At 57.5% G+C, this 22,868-nt stretch overlaps 1 protein-coding gene across 1 annotated transcript in view; it reads right to left on the bottom strand.

Moving 5' to 3' along the window:
• CHRM3 (cholinergic receptor muscarinic 3) overlaps positions 1-14,942 on the bottom strand; it is a 75,133-nt gene extending 60,191 nt beyond the window's left edge. Inside the window, exon 1 of the mRNA XM_084868716.1 lies at positions 14,418-14,942. The gene's annotated coding sequence lies outside the window, so the exon portion shown is untranslated. The remainder of the gene's footprint in view (positions 1-14,417) is intronic.
• Positions 14,943-22,868: the final 7,926 nt, after the last annotated feature.

Raw genomic sequence — 22,868 nt, 5'->3', positions numbered from 1 at the left:
CATTTCTTTTGGGATCCAGCGGAGCAGTGGTCGGCAAACCGCGGCTCGCGAGCCACACGCGGCTCTTTTGCCCCTGGAGGGTGGCTCTTCCACAAAACGCGCGTCTGTGTTGAAGAAGTGGCGTGCGAAGACGTTTACGTTGAAACGACGTGGCTCTCCGAAGACATGCCCATCCTGGTGCTGTTGGTATTCGGCTCTGCGGACCCATGAGTTTGCCGACCGCTGATGTAGACAGAACACGGGGCAGAGGACACGAGAGAAACGGGGTTCCGTCATCCTTTCGCAGGGGGACGTGTGACTTCCCAAAGGGGTGATCCGTGTTTGGAGGGGATGCGGGCTGACGGCTACGGACTGAACGCACGGCCGATGGGAAGCCGGGAGCCGTGAAACCAAACCCTATGGCTCACTCACGGGAGACGGACAGCCTCTCTTTCCCGCGTCCGTCCGATGGCTGGCTGGAAGCTCACGCTCGTTTCTCTAACGTCGGCTCCCGCGAGAAATGCCTCATGCAGATGTCCGCCACCTAGTGTCGCGAGTCCGCTCCAGCAGCCTCGTTTTTTCTAGAAAACAGTCCCCGTTTGTTTGTTTGTTTGTTTGTTTTTGGGAAAAATTCAATCGTAGCTGCAAGGTTAAGAGGGAGGCTAGGGGGTGAGCACACGATGCAATGAAGACTTTGGAAGGTCAGGCCATGCCAGTCTCCCTCCCCCCATCCCCACCCCTCTCCCCCCGACCTGACAGCAACCAGGAAGGCCCGTGAGAACCCGCAGGGACACTATTCCAGATCCTACGGGTTTTCACAGGGACACAAGGTCCTCAGGGACAGCGTCTGGCCCTCTCCGTCATCCCTCCCCTTCCAGCACCTTGAACTGTGTGCCCGAGACAGTCCAGAAACGGAGCAACTGCTGAGCCAGGCCAGGGCCAGCGGAAGAGCTGGAAGGGACCGGACGATGGTCACCTCCCCCAGGACTCCCCACCCCAAATCCTAAGGAACTCGGTGACCCGCACTTCTGTTCCCGGAATGTAATGCTTGACACTGACCTCGTGGGAAGTCCCCATTGCATTGTGTCTATCTTTTAAGAAATGTTCCCGTTTCTGGATCTATGGAGCATGCCCTGGATGCAGGAAGCAAAACGAACCGTGTCCGTTTTTAGGGAACAGCCCTAAGAATTGAACTCTTGGGCACACACACACACAAACCCCTACACCAGGCATGTCAAACTCCCAGGCTGACACGGGCCACATAAACAAGGGTGTAAGCATATGTGGGTCGCAAAAAAACCCCCTAAAAGCTTCCATTTTCATAGAAACGTAGGTTTATTTTGATAGAGACATTCGGAATCCAAATGTAAATGAGCCATTGTGAACATAAAATAATAGGACATTTTAATGAAAATTAGTATTTTTTTCCTTGAGCATTAACTTACCAGACACTGAGTCACTGCACCAATTAATAAGCGAGATGCAAATAAACCTATTTTCCCTGTAAAAAGCGAAATAGTTCCCGTTGCGCACACCAAACAAGTCAATCCAAGACTAATGACGTGGCCCCATCGGCTGCTAAAATGCTCGCATTCAGGGAGAGAAATGGTGCGCCTGCGTGTAAGGCGCTAAGGGAAATGAATGCTACAGGATTATAATAACCAGTCATTAGCCAACGCTGCAGTTGGTTATTAATAATGGTGCATATCAGGATATTGTAAAAATTAAGTTATGAAATTTTATTAAAACGTTTCTTTTAAAAAATATATATATTTAAAACTGTCTCTCTCTCTCTCTCTCTCTCTCTCTCTTTAATGTATTTTATTGACTTTTTACAGAGAGGAAGGGAGAGAGATAGAGAGCTAGAAACGTGGATGAGAGATTTTCTAGCTTTCAGCTGGTCGATGAGAGAGCAACATCGACCAGCTGCCTCTTGCACACCCCCTACCGGGGATGTGCCCGCAACCAATGCACATGCCCTTGACCGGAATCGAACCTGGGACCCTGTAGTCTGCAGGCCGACGCTCTATCCCACATGTGTCAAACACAAGGCCCGCGGGCCAAATCCAGCCCGCCAGGCCTTGCAATGTGGCCCGCACCGCGCTGTCATCACTGCACTCCGCTGTCAGTTTATGACATTGTCAGTTTATGACTGTTCAGTAAACCATTCGGCCCGCGATTTAGGCTGGATTTTAGATTTTGGCCCCTTCTCTGATTGAGTTCGACACCCCTACTCTATCCACTGAGCCAAACCGGCTAGGGCTAAAACCTTTCTTACATACCGTTCTATTGGCTGGGCCACAAAAATATTCGTTGTGGGCTGCATGCGGCCCTCGGGCTGCAAGTCTGACATGCTTGCCCTACACAGAGCATCGCCCACGTGCAAACACGTGGGCTGCTTGTGCCACAACCCGGGACCCCCCCCCCCCCCCCCGAGGCGCTGAGGACCGCCTGTGCACGAGAGAACAGTGTACCCCTCCTGGGGAGCAGTGTTCCCCACGTTAAAAAATACTCCCGCCTCTCTGCTGGGAGACCCGGGGTGCATTCGACGGAAACACTTCGCCTCGGCTCTACCCCCGGGAGCTCAGACCCCGCTCCGAGTGCTGACATTCTGGGGAGAAGGAGCCCCGCGGAGGCCTGAGAGCTCCCTACGCCGAGGGGGAGTCAGCACACCGGAGGGAACAGGCTCAGTGCTGCAGCCCCGCCCGCCCAGCCGATGAACCTGCTCGGGGGAAAACAGAAAACGCTCTCTCAAAATGCTCTCTATCTGCCTCAACATCTGTCTCTCTCTCCCTCCCTGTTAATCTTCCATGTCTGGGTTTTTCAACGCACGGGGCGGGAGGATTACACGAGGTATTTATGTCCAATGCGGACGGAGAGACCCTGACCCAGTTCTGACCCAGCTGTCCCGGCTTTAGTTCCAGGACGACAGACCCGTTTCACACCCACCCGGACGGGCCTGGTGCGGACGGGCCTGGGCGAGGGCTAATATGCAAGCCCCTGGCATGGAGGTCTGACCAGTGGTCACAAGATGCCCCCCGGAGAGCTGCTGGCGAGACTCCCCCAGGAGCGATGGTCAGCTGCCAACCCGGATCCTTCAGGGGCCCTCGGGGAGGGGTGTTCTCGGACGGGAAGGACCCCGCCTCTCAGAATAGGAGGGTCCCCGGAGTCGCCATCGCACCGGCAGCAGAGAGGCCTGTGGGTGCCACGCCTGAGCCTGACCCGAGAGACTTCTCCTGCACCTCATCGGAGGAATGACCTTCCAGAGCGTGGACGGTATGCGCGCGCGCACACACACACACACACACACACACACGGAGCGGCTAGGTGATGATGATCTCTGAACGCATCATCATCATCATCTGGCCACTCCGTGTACATCCTATGGAATAAAAGGCTCATAGGCACATGGTCCCTTCAACCAGGAGTGTGACCAGCAGGCAGGCCGGCCAACCACCCAAGCACAAATTCATGCACTGGCCTCTAATATATATTTTACACACACACACACACACACACACACACACACGAGTGGCCAGATTATGATGATCTCTGAATGCATCATCATCTGGCCACCCAGTGTACATCCTATAGAATAAAAGGCTAATATGCAAATGGTCCCTTCGACCAGGAGTGCGACCAGCGGGCAGGCCAGCCAACCGCCCATGTCCCCTCCCCCTGGCCAGGCTGGCCGGACCCCACCCATGCACGAATTCATGCACCGGGCCTCTAATATACAGTATATCACACACACACACACACACACACACACACACGCTGAGTGGCCAGCTGATGACGCCTTCAGAGAGCATCATCATCATCTGGCCACTCCGTGTGTGTACCAACGCACCCTGAAAACGGCTCAGCCTCAGATTTATTCTCCCCTCTCCCCAAAGAAACAGCCAGCGGACCCTCCTTCAAAAACAACACAAAACGAAAGTTGTGCTCCGCGCTAGCACTGGGTTCAGCGAATAAACCACAACACGCAAACCCCGGCCTTCACAGGGGCCCGCCACGCACGCAGCTCGCCTGGGGCAGGCTCTCCCTCAGACCCCCCGTGGGAAGTCCTGGGTACAGAGAAGGCATCGGGGGTGGGGGTGGCTCCTCAGAAGGAGCTCATATGCCAACGGAAAGGCCCGCCATGGCCATCGGTGGTGGGAGCAGGAGCAGGGACGGCCAACGTTGCAACAGACCCAAGAATCCTGCACGAAACGGGATGGAAAAGCCGACGCCTCTTGAGAAGTCAGGTTTCCTACGACGGGTGGGATGCAGGCGGGTCCCCCCCGAAACCCAGAGGCAGGAGAAGAGAGACACCCCAAGCCTCCTCACTCGGGGGTGTGTGGCTGCCGTCGGGGAGGGGACGAAGCGAGACGGACCTGACCTCGGCCTGGAATGAGACTGGGAATGGACTTCATCTCCTCGGAGACCAGACGAGAGGAGCTCGGGGAGATGGGAAGCGGGACCAGGAGCTGGAGGTTCCTGGAACTGGGCGGAGGGGGAACGGGAAGAGCCGGAATGAAGGAACGGGGAGCGGGAAGGGATGGATGAGGCCGCTCCCCGCACCATCCCATTGGGATGCACGGACCGCACTTAGCAGCGACGGTAGGAAGGAGGACCCGGCCACGGGGTTCACGCCGGGAGACCAGGACGACGGAGATGCAGCCCATTACCAGGAGGATGGGGCACCCGGGGAAAGGCGATGGGCCCCGACGCCCAAATGGTGCATTACAGGTGCCTGGCGGTTCTCTGTAAACAGCCAGCACTCGGGGAAGTGCTAAGTGCAGCCGAAATGAGAGAGAGAGAGAGAGAGAGAGAGAGAGAGAGAGAGAGAGAGAGAGAGAGAGAGGAGGGAGAGGCGCACCTGGGCTCCTAGGAAGAGATCGGACGGGAAGGAAGAGAAACTGGGAAACTGGGCCTGGAGTCAGAGACCCAGCGCGGCCGCTGGGCGCCTCAGGGAGGCCGCCAACACCCGGGACCGCCGTTCCCTCGAACAAAAGATCTGCCAAGACGGGCCGATTCCTCCCCGCGTTTCCCTCACCCAGAGGGCACAGCCTCGCTCGGCCTCAGAGTGTTGGCCCCTGTCGGCTGGCATTGGACACCTGGAGCTTTCTCTTCACAAAACACGACCACCCTAGAGTCCTCCAACCTGTACCTGCACCCCGCACTGCCTGGGCCACACCCCCAACCTGTGCCTGCACCCACACCCCCAACCTGTACCGGCACCCACACCCCCAACCTGTGCCTGCACCCACAACCCCAACCTGTACCGGCACCCACACTCCCAACCTGTACCTGCACCCACACCCCCAACCTGTACCTGCACCCACACCCCCAACCTGTGCCTGCACCCCACTGCCTGAGCCACACCCCCAATCTGTACCAGCACCCACACCCCCAACCTGTACCGGCACCCCACTGCCTGAGCCACACCCCCAACCTGTACCTGTACCCACACCCCCAACCTGTGCCTGCACCCCACTGCCTGAGCCACACCCCCAACCTGTACCGGCACCCCACTGCCTTTTAGAACTCCACCACTGAATGGACCATCTGAGAGGATGACACACGTGGCGGAGAGACAGCCTCCGCCTTGCCCTCTGCCCAGAACCCCAGGGCGATGTGGGGTTTGCCTCTGCAGGAGTGCTCTGCTCGGCCAGTGCCTCAGACGGTGCCTCCCCTCCCTGCCCTTTAAGACCTCGCTCATTTTCTGCCCTCCTCCCCCAGATGGAGCTTTGTCCCCTATACAAAAAACACGTGGTTACCTCTTTGTTAGAGGCTTTGCTAGGTTCCTCACTCCAAGTTTACGTTCGTCCCCGAAACAAAAACTTAACAGGCACCTTTATGTGTACGTTAGACAGACACGTATGTCCGTGCCCAGAATTCAAAAATAAGCCACCCGTCTTTCCAGATACAACCAGTCTGAAAGCTGGAATTTCGGGGTGAAATCCAGCTCCCTCTGAGGATGAGGATGGTGACCTGCCCGCCATGGCCCCCATGAGCCCGAAGGGGGGAGAAGAGGCTGAGCCGGCGGCAGCAGGATGTGCGTGTCTCGCCCACACACCCAGGCCCGCAGCCCTGTCCTGGGGGCAGACGGAGCTGCACAAAGACATACTTCCCCGATCAGAAATGCACAGCCCACGTGGCCCCCTATCGCCGGCCGTTTTATGCGGATTGATTTTTATGCAGTGAAATCAGTCAATCGTCAGGAGCACGCTGCAGAGTTAAGGTCCAGGGAGATCGATGGATGGAGAGGCTGGTTGCAAAAGTCTATTCTTGCCTCCGTTTCGTAGGAAGTCCACGTGAGGGTGTTCAGAGGAGAGCACCGGAGGGCCTCCTGTCTAATGGTTACCCTCAGTCACCTTCGGGGGCTCTGGGCCGAGGTAGGTGTGCATTTAAAAAAAAATATACTTTTATTGATTTTTTACAGAGAGGAAGGGAGAAGGACAGAGAGCTAGAAACACCAATGAGAGAGAAACATCGACCAGCTGCCTCCTGCACACCCCCTACTGGGGATGTGCCCTCAACCAAGGTACATGCCCTTGAATGGAATTGAACCTGGGACCCTTCAGTCTGCAGGCCGACGCTCTATCCACTGAGCCACACCGGTTTCGGCTGGTGTGCATTTTTGACACAATACAACTCAGTTATGTTTGCATCTCTTGCAATCCATGTTACTTTCATAGTCAGAAAAGCAAAGATGAGATTTACCCATTTTCTTTCTTTTTAAAAAAAATATATACATTTCACTGATTTTTTTTTTACAGAGAGGAAGGGAGAGGGAGAGAGAGTTAGAAACATCGACGAGAGAGAAATATGGACCAGCTGCCTCCTGCACAACCCCTATTGGGGATGTGCCCGCAACCAAGGCACATGCCCTTGACCAGAATTGAACCTGGGACCCTTCAGTCTGCAGGACGAAGCTCCGTCCACTGAGCCAAACCGGTTAGGGCGAGATTCACCCACTTTCTATGTCCGTGTGTAGATGGAGCATGACCGAAAGCCGGGACTAGGTATTGGAGGGTAAAGGAAGGGCAGACGAAACCTGGGATCTTACTTCAAGGATCCCACACGCCAGCCTCTGAAATACTCGCTCTCTCTCTCTCTCTCTCTCTCTCACACACACCACACACACACACACACACACACACACACACACACACACACAGGCACGCATGTGAGCAGTTACACAAAGGAGAACCGGCCCAGCCCCGGAGAGATGCGTTCCCAAGGAGAAGGGCTGTGCCTAGCCGTGCGTCCTTGACAAGCTGCTGAAACATGAGCCCCAGAGGATGCGGAAGAGCCGGAGCCACGGGAACCTGTGAGAGCCGGGGCGACGGCGCTTACGAAACGGCAAGGACTCGGGGTCACCTGAGCAGGACCTTGAGGCCGAATTTCAAACCTCCGCCCGGGCCACGGGCCACGGCCGGGGCCAGCGGGATGCTGATGGAAGACATTCAGCAGCTCTTCGGCGGGGACTGCAGGGGACGGATGTCGGAGGAGTTGTCAGAGGAGGGAAAGGGTCCGATTTGGTCTCCAATCAAAGGCATCTGCAGAGAACGGGCTGGGAGCGAGCGTGGACTCCTGGGGGCAGCTCAGGGGGCATGGCTCGCATGGATGGAAATTCAGACCCCCAGGCCCTGCCCTGGACCTGCCCGCTCACCAGGTTCCTGGGTGATGAGAAGAATCACGAATGTTGGCAAAGCCACGGGTGGCGGAGCTGTTAGCAGGAAGGAAAGAAGTCATGTGGCCGGAGCTCTTTCTTTAAAAAAAAATATATATTTTGTTGTGTTTTTTTTTTTTACAGAGAGGAGGGGAGAGGGATAGAAAGTTAGAAACATCGACGAGAGAGAATCATCGATCAGCTGCCTCTTGCACACCCCCAACTGGGGATGTGCCCACAACCAATGTACATGCCCCTGACTGGAATCGAACCTGGGACCTTTCAGTCCGCAGGCCGACGCTCTATCCACTGAGCCACACCGGTTTCAGCCCAAGACCAGTTTTAAAGGAATAAACACACAGACAGACATGTCCATAGAGATAGATGGATAGTCACATGGGTGGGTGGGTATAACTCAATGCTACTTGAAATTTACATGGATTCTTAGAATCTGCCAGATATCACTGTTTTGGGGTTTACTGGAGTCTCATGAGAGCTGGCTGGCTGGCTGGGACGTCCAAGGGCCTCGAGGGAGGCATGGTGCTTAGGATCAGCTTAGGTGATGAGGTTTCTCTCCGGCTCAGGTCCCCCGGGCAATTCTCGAGAGGGACTCCGCTTCAAAGGGATGTGTCCTCCAAAATTCGAACCACGCTGTAACACCTTGGTTGGCAAACTGCGGCTCCTGAGCCACAGGTGGCTCTTTGGCCCCTGGAGGGTGGCTCTTCCACAAAACACCACGGCCCGGACGAGTCTGTGTTGAAGACGCGGCGTTCGAAGAGGTTTACGTTTAAAAAATGTGGCTCTCCAAAGAAACGTCCATCGTGGTGCTGTGGATCGTGGGCCCTGGGGGCTCCTGAGTTTGCCGACCAGGGCCGTAGCAGAGGGCTCTGCCCACAGCTTCCTGTCGGGGGATTTCTGCAGGAGCCTAACTCCACGGCTCCGGCTGCACCGCACACCCATCCACACACAGGGCCCCTTGCAGGAGACTTCTGGTGGCCCCGTCCCCTTTGAAACAGACTGTAGGTGTTAGCTGAGGGGTCAGCTCACCTGAGTGGTCTCTGGGCATCCTGCCTGACCCAGGATGTCTGCACAGCTACCCGCCCCCCCGCCCCCAACCCTTCTCCCGGGGCAGCAGAGGTGACTGGCGGCGGCAGCTGTCACCGCTCAGCTGCTGTGCCGGGCTTCACGGGAACATGGGGCACAGGAAATAAGCCAGGGCTGGGGCTGGAACAATGACCCAAACGGACCAGGGATTAATTCTGTCGCTGACAGTCAGCCACTCCAATTACCGCGGCCGGGAGCAGTGTGGGGAGCCGAGATTTGATCCTGCCAACAATGACACGCAAGGAGATTGTGTTTGTCCAAGTGCAACTTGGCCGCCACGTCGTCAAGGCAGGGGGGTGTCTGTGCCTCCGGCCGGCCGGCCGGGCAGGGAGAGGAGGAGGAGGGTGAGGGGAGGGAGGAGGAGGGTGAGGGGAGGGAGGAGGAGGGTGTCTACGTTGGTGAAGACTGGGCTCCTGGAGAGAGGTTCTTGGCAGGGAGGAGGTTAACGGTCAAGGTCACAGCTCACGTCTTCCCAGGCAAGACGTTAGCACGAAAGAATGCAGATTGCAAACACGGGAGAAACCTAGGGCTATGAAGTGGCAAACATGACACGAGTTAGAGAAACGGAGGCTGGTGGACGTGGGGGTTTTCTGCACTGACCAGGGCAAGAGCAGTCCACGGTCTCAGGCCCCCCGCTCCGGGGAGACCTCGGACGGAACCGTTGGAAGTGGGGCCCGGAGCCGGGCTGGGGAGGCGGGACCTCAAAGCCCCAGGCACCTGCCAGCGCCTGTTGGCCTAACAGCATGCAGGTGTGTCTCGTTTGCTTTTAAATATATACTTTTATTGATGTCAGGGAGGAAGGGAGAGGGAGAGAAATACATCCATGATGAGAGAGAACCATGGACCGGCTGCCTCCTGAACGCCCCACCCTGGGGACGGAGCCTGCAACCCGGGCCTGTGCCCTGACCGGGAATCGAACCTGGGACCCTTCAGTCCGCAGGCTAACGCTCTATCCATGGAGCCACACCGGCTTTGGTGATTGTTTCTTCTTGGAGTGCTCCTGTCCTCCTGGCTCAGGAAGGGCTGGCACAGTGGGCGGGAGGGAGATGGCAGTGGCTCCGATGTGCCTCCCGTCTGCTTGTTACCCACCGCCCCGCGGGCCCTGTCTGTGTCGCCGTGGCGATGTCTAGGAGGGCACTCGCTCCCCCCGGCCAGGACGCGCGGCCCCAGGAGCCAGTGGGCAGGGCGATGCCACCGGTGGGAGGACAGGGTGCCAGCCTGCAGGGAGCCTGCCTGCCAGGAGCCGGGAAGGGAGGAGAGTCTAGGAGCCGCCAGGCTTCTGGGCAAAAAGGAGGGCCCGGCCGCCAGCTCCCCAGCCCCAGGGCCACCCGCCCGCCGGCTCTCAGCACGTCGTCGGGGGGGGGACAGTGAGGTGGGTGCCCTGATCGTCCCAGCGGCTTCGGAGGGCGATCAGAAGGCACCCCCACCTGCACCAGGACTTTCGACCCTCAAACCCGCTCCCGGTGGGCCTGGCACGGCCACCGCCGGGGTTGGACACCGGGAGAGAGACCAAGGCCCATGGTGCTTCCACCAAGGACGTCGTCTTTACTTCTGTTTGGAGACACTGGGCACGCCCACGGGCACTGCCCAGGATAGGCAACTTTAAAAAAATATATATATATTTCATTGATTTTTTTACAGAGAGGAAGGGAGAGGGACAGAGAGCTAGACACATCGATGAGAGAGAAACATCGACCAGCTGCCTCCTGCCCACCCCCACACCGGGGATGTGCCCGCAACCAAGGCACATGCCCTTGACCGGAATCGAACCTGGGACCCTCCAGCCCGCAGACCGACGCTCTGTCCACTGAGCCACACCGGTTTCGGCGGGATGTGCAGCTTTTAGGGAACAAGGAGGCCTGGCAGAGCCCCACCCCACCCCCCAACACCACTCCCCCAGGCTGGGTTACAGCTGAAAGGGGCACCTTTTGCACTGCAAGGCCCTTCTGCGGGGGCCGAGCCCGGGGTCCCCAGAGGGTGCTCTGAACGGATCTGAACGAGGGCCTCGTCCTCCAAGGACAAGACGGGCTGTCGGAGACGGAGACGAGGAGCTTCTGGTAGCTTCTGGCGTGACAGCCGAAGCCTCCCGGCCGATGCCTTACATAACCTCTTCTCCTCCTTCCCCCGTCACATGCAAGCTTCCCAGGGAGGTTGGAATTCCACGCCCGGGTTCTAGGAAGACCGGTGGCCAGACAAGGGCCCCCCCACCCCCGGGACGGACAGGTGGCAGATCCGTGCGCCCCCTCGGCCTCCACCGTCACCCCGAGGACAGAAGCCTGCCGCGATCAGGGCTAAGCAGGAGGCACATTCCATTGGCCTGACTCCCTCTTCCAAAAGAGCCATCGGTGCGGGAGGCACTGGATGACTTTTACTGGAGCCGTATAGGTCCTTTAAAAAAAGAAATAAATTCTGCGAATTCTCCCATGCAGACGCACGTCCCATAAAATCAAACATCCCCGATCCCTCACGGACACCTCCACACGGCCACGTGAGGATAGTCATCGAGGCCGACAGAAAATCTGTCCCCCCGGGGACCAGGCCCCGTCTTCCCGTGGCTCAGCAGGGACGCCACCGCACACAGCTGCTCTGAGACCCGCTTCCCTGGAGGCCAACCAGAAACCCCGTCTCTACTCCGAGTTACCCCGGACCCATCCCGGCCATTCGGGAGGGAGAGACTCGGTCTGCCAGGGGCCTCAGTTTGAGGAGGCCACAGCACAATGTTGGCTCGGGAAGGGACAGAGGGCTTTCTAGAAAAAGAAAAAGAAAAAATCTGAAGATGACGGCGTCATAACTGTCACCTCCCCGAGTAGCTTTCACCAGGCCGTTTAATTCTCTGTCTGTTCGGTTTGCCGGTGTGAATCCAAGACACCCTCGCTCTTTGTTGATTTTTCACAGAGAGGAAGGGAGAGGGATAGAGAGCTAGAAACGTCGATGAGAGAGAATCATCGATCAGCTGCCTCTTGCACACCTCCTACTGGGGATGTGCCCGCAACCAAGGTACATGCCCTTGACCGGAATCGAACCCGGGACCTTTCAGTCTGCAGGCCGATGCTCTAGCCACTGAGCCTAACTGGTTTCGGCCACCCTAGCTCTTTGAATAACCACCCAGGGTCACTGTCAACAGGTTGCCTGCAATGAAACGCTGACATAGCCCTAAAGGAAGTTCACGTTTTTTCATTTCATTTTTTAAAAAATTAATTTATTTTTTAAATATATATTTCATTGATTTTTTTTACAGAGTGGAAGGGAGAGAGAGAGAGAGCCAGAAACGTCGATGAGAGAGAAACATTGACCAGCCGCCTCCTGCACACCCCCCACCGTGGATGTGCCCACAACCAAGATACATGCCCTTGACCGGAATCGAACCCGGGACCCCTCAGTCCGCAGGCCGACGCTCTATCCACTGAGCCAAACCGGTTTTGGCAAATTCATGTTTTTTTAAATGGAACCTTACAATAACAAAAATTTTTTTTTGGGAAGAAACCACGCGTCTTTATAAGGAAAGGAAAGGGTGCATGGTACGTAATTTTGGAGTCAGCATGCCTCAAGAATCTTAAACAAAAAATAATGATTTTTGAATGAAATGCTACTTCATTTTCACGGGGAGAAAAACAAGGTCACGTAGAGTCACACGTCCCTCTAAGCTGTCGAGGGGAGGCTCCGGAAGAAGTTTACACGTGGGCTCACCAAGAACTGCTCTTTATAAACACGCTCGGCCTTTCTCTGCATCTCGCTTCTCCCTTTCCCCCAGATGACACACCGGTCTTGTACAGTCACGTTCCACGCACAAGACGTGCATGGCCGAAGGTTCCCGCCCCCCCCCCCCCCCCCCCCCCCCCCGCCTCCCCAAACTCTGCTTTTCAGAGATCACCTGCATTGGAATAGAGAGTCGTGGTTTGTTTTTTTATGCATTTCCACACGGCTGTGCTCACCTTACATCCAACCTGAGGTCAAACCCCCACCCCCCTCCGCCCCCCGAAACAGTCTAGAGGCCTAGACCTGCGGTGCAATGCGTGTTAAGCTGACCACGCACACGGAAGCTACCGATCCATATGGAGACCCGTTTTTCAAAAAGGACGCGCAGAATGTCTGCCGCCAAGTGTATGTTCAGCTGCTGGAGAGGGGCCTGCAGACACATTGACGGGCAGGCTTCTTGGGGGGAAGGAAGTGTGTGACCCCCCAACCACGTTCCGTGGCTCGCAGAACGCACCCCAAAGAGACAGCCGTGTTCTACATACGTCCCCTGGGCAGTCCCAGCTCCCATGACAAGGGGGGGGGGCACCCAGGCCTCACGTGGGGCACCCAAAGCCCCCCCCCTGTTTTGAATCCCTCTGCTCCTTCCTCGATGCTCCTGGACGCCCCTGGACGCATGCATGGGCTCTGGGCACAGCTCTCTCGCCTTCCCTTCCCCGAGTCCACAGGCTCAGGCTGGGTCTCGCTCTTAAGTAAATACAAGGCATTGTTTTAAACACAGGAAGCCGTGACGAATGCTTCACGCCGCACCGTGACTCACGCTATAAAATTATTTGGGGCTACGTAACCAACAGATACACTTTTTTTTTTTTTTTAAAGAAAGGTTATTTTTCTAATAGTCTCCGTGCAAGACCCACAGCGTGGGGAGCAGCAGGCAGGCTGTCGGTGCGGCTGGCACTCAGAGGCCGGGGGAGAGAGAGGGCTGGCACTCAGAGGCCGGGAGAGAGAGAGAGAGGGGGGAGGTGTGGGCGAAGCGTTCCCTGAAACCGCCATGGATTGCCCTCCACCACGCAAACACCTGCCTGCAAACCCTCCCCGGACAGGGAGAGGCGGCCGCGGGCTGGGCAGAGCCATTCTTTCGCATTGCAATTGCAAAATGTTGCAAACGCGGACGCGGCGGCCAGGTTCAAGTGCTTGCAGACAAATGAGCGCCTGCCTGCCTGACACCCGTCCGTCCATATGGATGCCAGGGGCTAGGGGCTCCCTGGCCACGTCCCACCTGCGTGCCACCCAGAGGATGGCCACGCAGCAGAGCGAGGCGGAGGGACGCGCTCCCCTGGGGTGCCCCTGCCCGCCCCCCAAACCCTCCAACCCCCCTCAATGCCCCCCAATCCTCCTCGATCCGCCGTATGGAACCTGCAGGAGACTCCCCAGCTGCTCGGGGGCAGCAGACCACGCGCCCTCCACCCGCGGGCGTGGACTCCCGGCCCCGGAGCCGCGCACCTGGGCCAGGTGCTGCCCGCAGCGCCCCCGCCGCCTCCGCGCCCGCAAACGCGCTCGAACCCGCAGCGCCCACCGCACGCAAGGCCGGCGGGTCAGCGGGTGTCTCTGCCTGAGCTTCGCCCCCCAAAAGCGTCGGGGAAACCCACACGGGGACCCCCGCGCGCGCGCCACGCACCCCCTGCCCGGCGGCTCCTCTCCGTGCGCGCACCGGGTGCCTCGGACCCGCCATCGGGGCGAAGGAATCCGGGCTGCACCCCCCCATCTGGCCGCCGCTCCCCCCGCTTTCCGGGCAGCCAGTGTCACCCTGCACCCCCGCCCTCACCCCGGGAGCCCCGCTCCGCTCCGGACCGCGCTCCCTCCAGGTTCAAACCCCCCCTCCCCCCGCCGCCCGCACCCCCAAACGGACAGCCCGGCTCCCCCCTCTCCTCCTCCGTCCCCAGCACCCCCTCTGGAGCCTCCGAGCGGAGCCATCGCCTACCTGGGCTGGAAACTTTTCCTCCTCCTTCCGCGGGCGGGCGGCGCGGGCGTCCTCCCCGGGGCGTCCGGCGCGGCGTGCGGTCCCCGCGGGCGCCGCGCCCCGGACGGTCGGACGGGCGGGCGGACGGACGCGCGGGGGGCGCGGGGAGCGGCGCCCTAGGAACGCGCGCCCGCGCCGGGAGCCGCCCCGCGGGCCATCGCCGCCGCCCGGAGACCCGACGAGCAGGAGCGGGGGCTCCGGGGGCTCCGGGGGGCCCCGCGGCGTGCGCTCCGGCCCCGGGGCGCGGGGAGCGAGGGCGCTGCGCCCGCGGCACCTGCCGCCCCCCGGGCTCCGGCCGCCGCGCTCCGGGTGCGCCTCGGGCTCTCGCCCCTCAGCCCCGCGTCCCGGGGTGGCTCAGGCTCCCCTCGCGTCCTTCTCCTCCTGCTTCTTCCTCCCTGCGGCGCCTCCCGGGGCGCGCATTCTCCTTCCTCGGAGAAGCTCGCCGAGCGGCGGCGGGGGCGCTCCCTCGTCGCCAACTCGCCCTCCGCCTGGTGGTGGCGGTGGCGGCTGCTGCCGGCGCGCCTCCTCCTGCCGGCGGGGCGCTCCTCCTCCTTCTCCCCCTCCTCCTCCTCCTCCTCCTCCTCCTCCCCCCTCCTCCCTGCCCCCCCACAAACCCGGACCCGCTCTGCGCATGCCCAGGCGCCTCGGTGCCCCCGGCGCTGTGCCCGGCCCCGGGGCGGCTCCCGGGGCGCCCTGCACCCCGAGGGCCTCGGCCCGGCGGCGGGGGGCTCGGGGGGCTCGGGGGGCTCGGGGGGCTCGGGGGGCTCGGGGGGCTCGGGGGGCTCTCGCTGAAGTCGGGAGACTAGACTCCCCTCTGGGCAGCTCAGCCACATGCGTCCTCCCCGCGCGCGCCCCGCGCTGCAGCGATCGGTGGGGTGGAGGGTCCGTGGGCTGCGTGGCGAGGCTCTGCTCCATGGATGTGCTGGTGCCGCTGCTTCCAAGTGCTGGAAGGAAGCCGGGCCTTGCTGCTCCCAACTTGACCCTGAAGCAGCCCCAGCTCAGCCGCCACGGAGAGCTTGGGTGGAGAGCTCCCGCAGAGCGCTGCCTGGTGCATTGATTTTTTTTTTTTTCTGGACACGCGGTGCAGAACAATGTGGAGACAGGGCGTGCTGGCGGCTCCTCTCCTTCCTGCAAGTTTGCACACCTCAGGAGTCAACTGGGGAGCTGGCGGGGAAAATACAGGCATGCACCTGCACACACACACACACACTCACACACACACACTCACACACCGCAATATTTGGGTAAGAAAAGAGAGGCTTTTCCATGTCACCTATGACTCTGGAAGGACCGGTGAGGGGGGGAGGGCAAGGGCTGGGAGGGGAAGATAAATGTTTTCCTCTGCTGCTGTCAGCTCACGAAGCGAAACACCCCAACCCGCAGAAAGCCCCGGGTCCTTGGCTGAATTCCTAGGCAGCGTGTGCCCCGAGGCCGGACTCCGGAGGCCTGAGAGAGCAGCCAGCGCTGGCCATCCGCGCGCAGAGATTCTAGAAATCTCAGAGTTCTGGAAGGATAGGGAACTTTGGGCCCAGACACGGTGACAAGACCTTTGTAAACAACTCCTGTGTCCAGGTTAGATGCACCTGAGGCTGCTTTCGAGGGGTCAGAAGGATGCCCCTAGCCTAGCAGCAAGAATAAAACCAAAATAGACTTGGCCTCATGGCACCAAACCTACACCTTTGGAGGAGGAAGGCGATGGACCATCAGTGATCTGACCGCTGGCTGCATGGGGCACTGCTCAGAATTCGTCGGAGGAAGGCACAGAAGCTGGAACCTCTACAAATGCAGCATGCAATAAAAACTTAGGGCAAAGAAGCAAGCAAGCAAGCAAGCAAACAAATAAATACTGTAACAAAATAAAAAAAATAAAGGGGAGGTGTGTGATTTTGGCCAGAGAGAGAGAGAGAGAGAGAGAGAGAGAGAACAGTCAATAGATAAGGTCCAAGAAATGAGAAAGATCCAGATTTTGGAATTCATAGCCAAAGACCTTTAAATGGCCATAGTTAACATGGTAAGTAAAGTCTCCTGGGAATGGAGGAAACGAATGAAAAAAGACAGAGTGTTCCAGCACACACGGGTCTTCCCTCTTAAGATGAAGGAATGAACAGGCTTATTGGGGAACAAAAGGTCCGCGGGAAGCCGATTCAACTGGAGAACACGCATTTCCAGAACTGTTCATGCTAAAGAGCTATTATTCCCACCCCCCCTCCCCCCCGCTGTCACTTTAAGGGCCAGTAAGTGGTACAGGGGAAAAGAAATTGCATTGGGTGTCAGGATGCATTTATTCACGGGACACGGTCTTGCTGAATGTCAGCTGTGTTAGGTCCCTCTCTGAGGGACACTGAGATGAACACACAATTTCAGGGGGGTGGGGATGGGAAGGGGGGCACGTTGGCCACAGAGGTGATTGACAGCTGAGGCCCTATCTAGTTATATAGGTGCACTGAAATCCCACATCTCACCCTGACCGGTTTGGCTCAGTGGATAGAGCGTCGGCCTGCAGACTGAAAGGTCCCATGTTCGATTCCGGTCAAGGGCATGTACCTTGGTTGCGGGCACATCCCCAGTAGGAGGTGTGCAGGAGGCAGCTGATGGATGTTTCTCTCTCATTAATGTTTCTAGCTCTTTATTCCTCTCTGTAAAAAAAAATCAATAAAAAAAAAATATATATATATATATAAAGAAACCCCTATCTCCCAATTAATAACTGGTTATTTAATCTCTTTAAAGTCTCAGTTTTCTAATCTAGATTCTTCTCAAATAATGAGGGCACTTGATGTAAAGGAATGTTCAGAGGAGCAATTGCTCACAGTACCCGAGACGCGTAAGAGGTGGGAGTGGAGATAAACGAAGTCCTTCTGGGAAAACGGGTTATGACATAAATAAGTAATGAGGGGGCTCATTTAGACGGAGCCACGATGTTCTGGGAGCACGGAAAACGGTCTGCACCCAGCGGGGGCGGGTGGTATGTGGTCGAGGTGGTGAGGGACACAGCTCACACGGCTCAGCTTCCTGCACAGTTAGCTCATCCTGCACAGAGGATGGCCAGGAAACGATAAGCAGGAGCACTCCCGCGGGAGGAGGGATGGGAAGTCGATGCTGGCCCTTCGCGGCCCGGTGGCTGGGAGCACTGCCCGCCCTCCCATACGATCAGAGCAGGAGGTAAACGTAGATGTTTGGTCGAAACCGGTGTGGCTCAGTGGACAGAGCGTCGACCTGCGGACTGAAGGGTCCCAGGTTCGATTCCGGTCAAAGGCATGTACCTTGGTTGTGGGCACATCCCCAAGAGGAGGTGTGCGGGAGGCAGCTGATGGATGTTTCTCTCTCATCGATGTTTCTGACTCTCTATCCCTCTCCCTTCCTCTCTGAAAAATGTCAATAAACTATATTAAAAAAAAAAAAAAAACCACAAAAATGTAGATGTTTGCCAACAAGGCGGGCAAGGGCAGATTTCGGAGGCGTGTAGGTCTTCGTTCCCGGCATTTTGCCTCGTGGTTCATAAAGCATCACAGGAGGCTCTCCTCTATCTACAGAGTGAAATGGCAGCCCTGGCCGGTGTGGCTCAGTGGCTAGAGCCTCGGCCTGCGGACTGAAGGGTCCCGGGTTCGACTCCAGTCAAGGGCATGTACCTCGGTTGCAGGCTCCATCCCTGGTCCCAATCAGTGGGGTGCCTGCGGGAGGCAACCAATCGATGTGTCTCTCTCACATCCATGTTTCTCTCTGTCTCTTCCCCTTCCTTCCACTCTCTCTCTCTAAAAAAAAAAAAAATCTGGAAAAATGTCCTCAGGTGAGGATTATCAAGAAACAAACAAACAGCCCTAACAGGTTTGGCTCAGTGGATAGAGCGTCGGCCTGCGGACTGAAAGGTCCCAGGTTCGATTCCGGTCAAGGGCATGGACCTTGGTTGCGGGCACATCCCCAAGAGGAGGTGTGCGGGAGGCAGCTGATGGATGTTTCTCTCTCATCGATGTTTCTGACTCTCCCTTCCTCTCCCTTCCTCTCTGTAAAGAATCAATAAAATATATCTTAAAAACAAAGAAACAAACAAACAACACAAAAGAGTGAAATGGCGGCTGTTGTGAGAAGTGCGGCTTGCGAGGAAGCGCCGGGAAGCAGAGGGGTGACGGAGGAGGCTGTCCCCGTGAGAATCAGGAGGAAGTGACTGAGAGGAGAGAGGAGAAGTCAAGGTCAGGCCGGGGTGGCAGCTGGGCTTTGCTGTTTAACACCCGGGCTGAGGCCTGGAGGGTGACTGTGTTTAAGGGTGAGGCGGGGGGCACAGGTCTGGGCAGTGGTTTTCTGTTCTGGGGCCTCCCGCTGCCTCTGGACGCCCCCAGATGCTCAGTCAGGCCAAGGAGCATCTGGGGGCGTCTGTTTATTGGCGCCAGAGGCCCTGGATGGAGCAGCACTGCATGACTCCATCCTGACATTGTTCCGTCCACCACACGTCTGTTGACACGGAAAGAAGAACCCAGAATCATGGGACGCACTGGGTCCCGGGGATCAATACGTTTCCCTCACAAGAGTGGCCTTTCTGTTTTTAAAAAAGAATTTTAAAAAGATATCTTATTGATTTTTTACAGAGAGGAAGGGAGAGGGATAGAGAGCTAGAAACATCCATGAGAGAGAAACATCCATGAGAGAGAAACATGGATCAGCTGCCTCCTGCACACCCCCTACTGGGGATGTGCCCGCAACCAAGGTCCATGCCCTTGACCGGAATCTAACCTGGGACCTTTCAGTCCGCAGGCAGACACTCTATTTATTGAGCCAAACCGGTTAGGGCTCTCTCTCTCTTTTTAAAATACATATTTTTATTGATTTCAGAGAGGAACGGAGAGGGAGAGAGAGATAGAAACATTCACGATGAGAGAGAATCATAGACTGGCTGTCTCTTGCATGCCCCCTACTGGGGACCGAGCCTCCAACCTGGGCCTGGGCCCCTGACCGGAATAGAACCACGGACCCTGTAGTCCGCAGGCCGATGCTCTATCCACTGCGCCACACCAGCCAGGGCAGCACTTGACCTCTCTTTACAACACCCCACAGCTTCTGAATCTTCGAAACAGTCCCGCCCTATCAACATCCGGTCATCGGACGACTGCTGGCATTTCTCAGTATGCCGTCTGCCACCCCACCACCCCGTGGCCTCATGGTGCCCAGGGTGGACCTCTGTGTAAGGCACAGTCGCTCATTTGACAAGGAAACAGGTAAAGACAGCCATTCCCGGCTCCCCACAGAGTCCCGGCGGTGTGGATGCCGTCCTAGGTCTCCCCACGGCTCCCGCAGAAGCTCAGTTTCTGGTTCTCTCGCCGCGTTTATAGTCCGCCTCGCCGTGGTAGTGTTCCCTCACCTTCTTCCAGCCCCGGGACGGGAGAGGATGTTTAATAGCTCCCATTAACCCACATCTTTCTTGCTTTGCACGCACCGGGGCCCGGAGCCAGATATCTTTGCCACTCCACTCCTGTATTAATGGGCCAATAAAACATGCCCTAAAGTGTCTCCGCCTAATAGGATCGTTACAAACATTTATACAGAGCGGTTCCCGCCCCGTGATCGCCAAGGCCCTTGGCAGATGTGCCCCATCCACTTACTGAATTTATGGTGAGCCGGGTCATCATTGATCAACGCAAAAAAAAAAAAAAAGAAAGAGTCATGATTCCTATAACATCCAGTCCAACGTGAGTGGCTGCGGGGGAGGAGGGATGGTGGTGGGGCCGCCCTCTGATGCTTCAACCCACGGGGACGTGTGGGGTCGAGACAATGACGGAGCAGGCTCGGACGTGGGCGGTGATGGGTGTGTCAAGTCCGAGGAGAGGAGAGAAGGCGGGAGGGCGAGTCTATGAGGAGGGAGGGAAAGAGGGAGAGAGAAATGGATGAGTCCTGGTTGGTCCCGTGCTCACCTTGAACCTGTGCCGGGGGTCCTGGCAGGTCAGACACCAGCAGCAGGAATCAAGCCCTGGGCTGGGCAGCGGGGGCAGCTCTCAGACCAAACCGGGCCCTTGGAAGTTGGAAGACACCAAGACCATACTAGCCCCTTTTTTCTTTATGAAAAAAAATTAAAAAAAAAATTTTTATTGATTTTTTTTACAGAGAGGAAGGGAGAGAGAGAGAGCTAGAAACATCGATGAGAGAGAATCATCCATCAGCTGCCTCCTGCACACCCCCTACCGGGGATGCGCCCACAACCAAGGTACATGCCCTTGACCGGAATCGAACCTGGGACCCTTCAGTCCACAGGCTGACGCTCTGTCCACTGAACCACACCGGTTTCGGCTGAAATATTTTTCCCTCTGGGGATCGGGTGGGTAGTTAGTTGGGTGGGTAGTTGGGTGGGTCGTTGGGTGGGTAGCTGGGTGGGTAGTTGGGTGGGTCGTTGGGTGGGTAGTTGGGTGGTTTGTTGGGTGGGTAGTTGGGTGGGTCATTGGGTGGGTAGTTGGGTGGTTTGTTGGGTGGGTAGTTGGGTGGGTCATTGGGTGGGTAGCTGGGTGGGTAGTCTGGAGCTTGACTCCTTGGAGAGAACAGGTTGTCAACGTGTCCTGATAAGACGCCGGGGGCCGGTTCGGAGCTGTCATGTTGCTGATAAACCTAATTAATACCACCTGGAAGCTAACGCCGGGGAGAATGGGAAAGCGAACCGTTTTATGGCAGCAAAGCCACGTGAGCGGCCCGGGTAATGGCTCTGGGAGGGCTTGTTTGATCACCTGCTGCGAGTAGGAATTTCCTCTGAGCATATCTGCGGGCGAACAAAGGAACCATTTACCTTCGGCTTTCATGCCTCCGTGCGGGCAGGCCTTCTGCAGAGGCTAATCGGCAGCCGAGGCCCCAGACGGGACCCCAAGCCCTCCCTGCCTCTCAGCTTCCCCCCCCTCAGCGCCTCCCCCTGCCTTCTGTCTGGAACCCTGGCCTTGGAGTCACTGCTGAGCAATGAATGACACAGAGGCAGGTGACTGGGGCACAGGTCACTTGCATGCACGTGTGTGACTTGGGAGGGCTGTGCAGGAAAAGCGGAAGAACCCGAAGCAGCGTGGCATGCCCGGGCCTCGGCTCCTGAGGGGGTTTCCTATTAACGTGGTTTACTTTGGCCGGGCCACGATGGCTCAGTGGGTGAGCATCGACCTATGAACCAGGTGGTCACGGTTCCATTCCCGGTCAGGGCACACGCCTGGGTTGCGGGCTCCATCCCCAAGGTGGGGCGTGCGGGAGGCAGCCGATCCATGATTCTCTCTCATCACGGATGCTTCTATCTCTCTCTCTCCCCTCTCCCTTCCTCTCTGAAATCAATAAAAAATATATAAAATCAAATCAAATCTGGGACTCACATGTGGGTTTCCCGGCTTCCAGTTCCATGTTCCTCCTTCATGCATCCCTAAGGACTCTTTCTTTATAAATAAATATCAAGAATCCATACCCCAACGGACCCCCAGCCCGAGACACGATCCCCCAGTCTTTAAGATCGAGCGATGGAAAGACCCGGATGCGGGGACAGGATGGGGAGCGGAGAGAAACAGGCCCCCAGCAGAGGCACATCCTTTGTGACGTTTTTTATGATTTCCTTTCATTTGCCCCCTACCGCCCAGCCCGAGGGAAGGAACTGTGTTCAGGTAAATTATTCAAGAGGAACTTCCCGGAACTGGGGGGGACGGGATGGGGGAGAACAAGGCGGGGGAGAGATGCCAGCGCGTGGGGGCTGATTGGGCGCCTGCCCTGAGGAGCAGAGTCAGCCCGGCTGAGCTGGTCCCCACGGAGGCCTGGAGGCTGGGCCTCCATCGGGACCCCCCCCCCGCGGGGAGGGTCGCTCGGGGAGGGATGGACCGTGTCTGCGGGCTGGGCCAGCTGGCGGCGGGGCGGCCTCCTGGGGCTTCGGGGACCGTGTGCTCGGAGCTGCCCACCTCCCACGAGCTGGGAGCAGCTGGGGCCCAGGGAGCTGGCACAGCCGCCGACGGCAGCCTCATTCTGCGCAGTGACAGAGTAATCAGAGACTGCTCCGGAGTCTGCCTGAGCGGGACCCTGAGGCCTGGGGGTGGCTCCCGGGGAAGGTGCAAAACTCAGGGGGAGCCCAAGCTGGTGTGGCTCAGTGGATAGAGCGTTGGCCTGCAGACTGAACAGACTGAAGGGTCCCAGGTTCAATGCCGTTGGAGAGGAAGCTAGGAGATCAAAGGAAAAGCATAGGACATTAAAACCACCCGGGGGGGGGGGATTTTCAAAAGCAAAAACGTTTTGGGTGTTCAGGTTCAGGCAAACTAGACAATGGAACGTGTGGGTAAGAAGAAATGAGGGCTGATCCTCCTGGAACAAGCCACGGGGGCCTACGAGTCACAGGGGTTCCAGAATGAGAGAAAACACACATGGGAGTGGGAGGGAATAAAGAAATCATATGGCTGAAACCGGTGTGACTCAGTGGATAGAGCGTCG

This window comes from Pipistrellus hanaki (genome assembly GCF_964339955.1).
Source record: "Pipistrellus hanaki genome assembly, chromosome: 20".
Taxonomy (NCBI): domain Eukaryota; kingdom Metazoa; phylum Chordata; class Mammalia; order Chiroptera; family Vespertilionidae; genus Pipistrellus; species Pipistrellus hanaki.
This window is presented reverse-complemented; position numbering and strand designations above follow the sequence as displayed.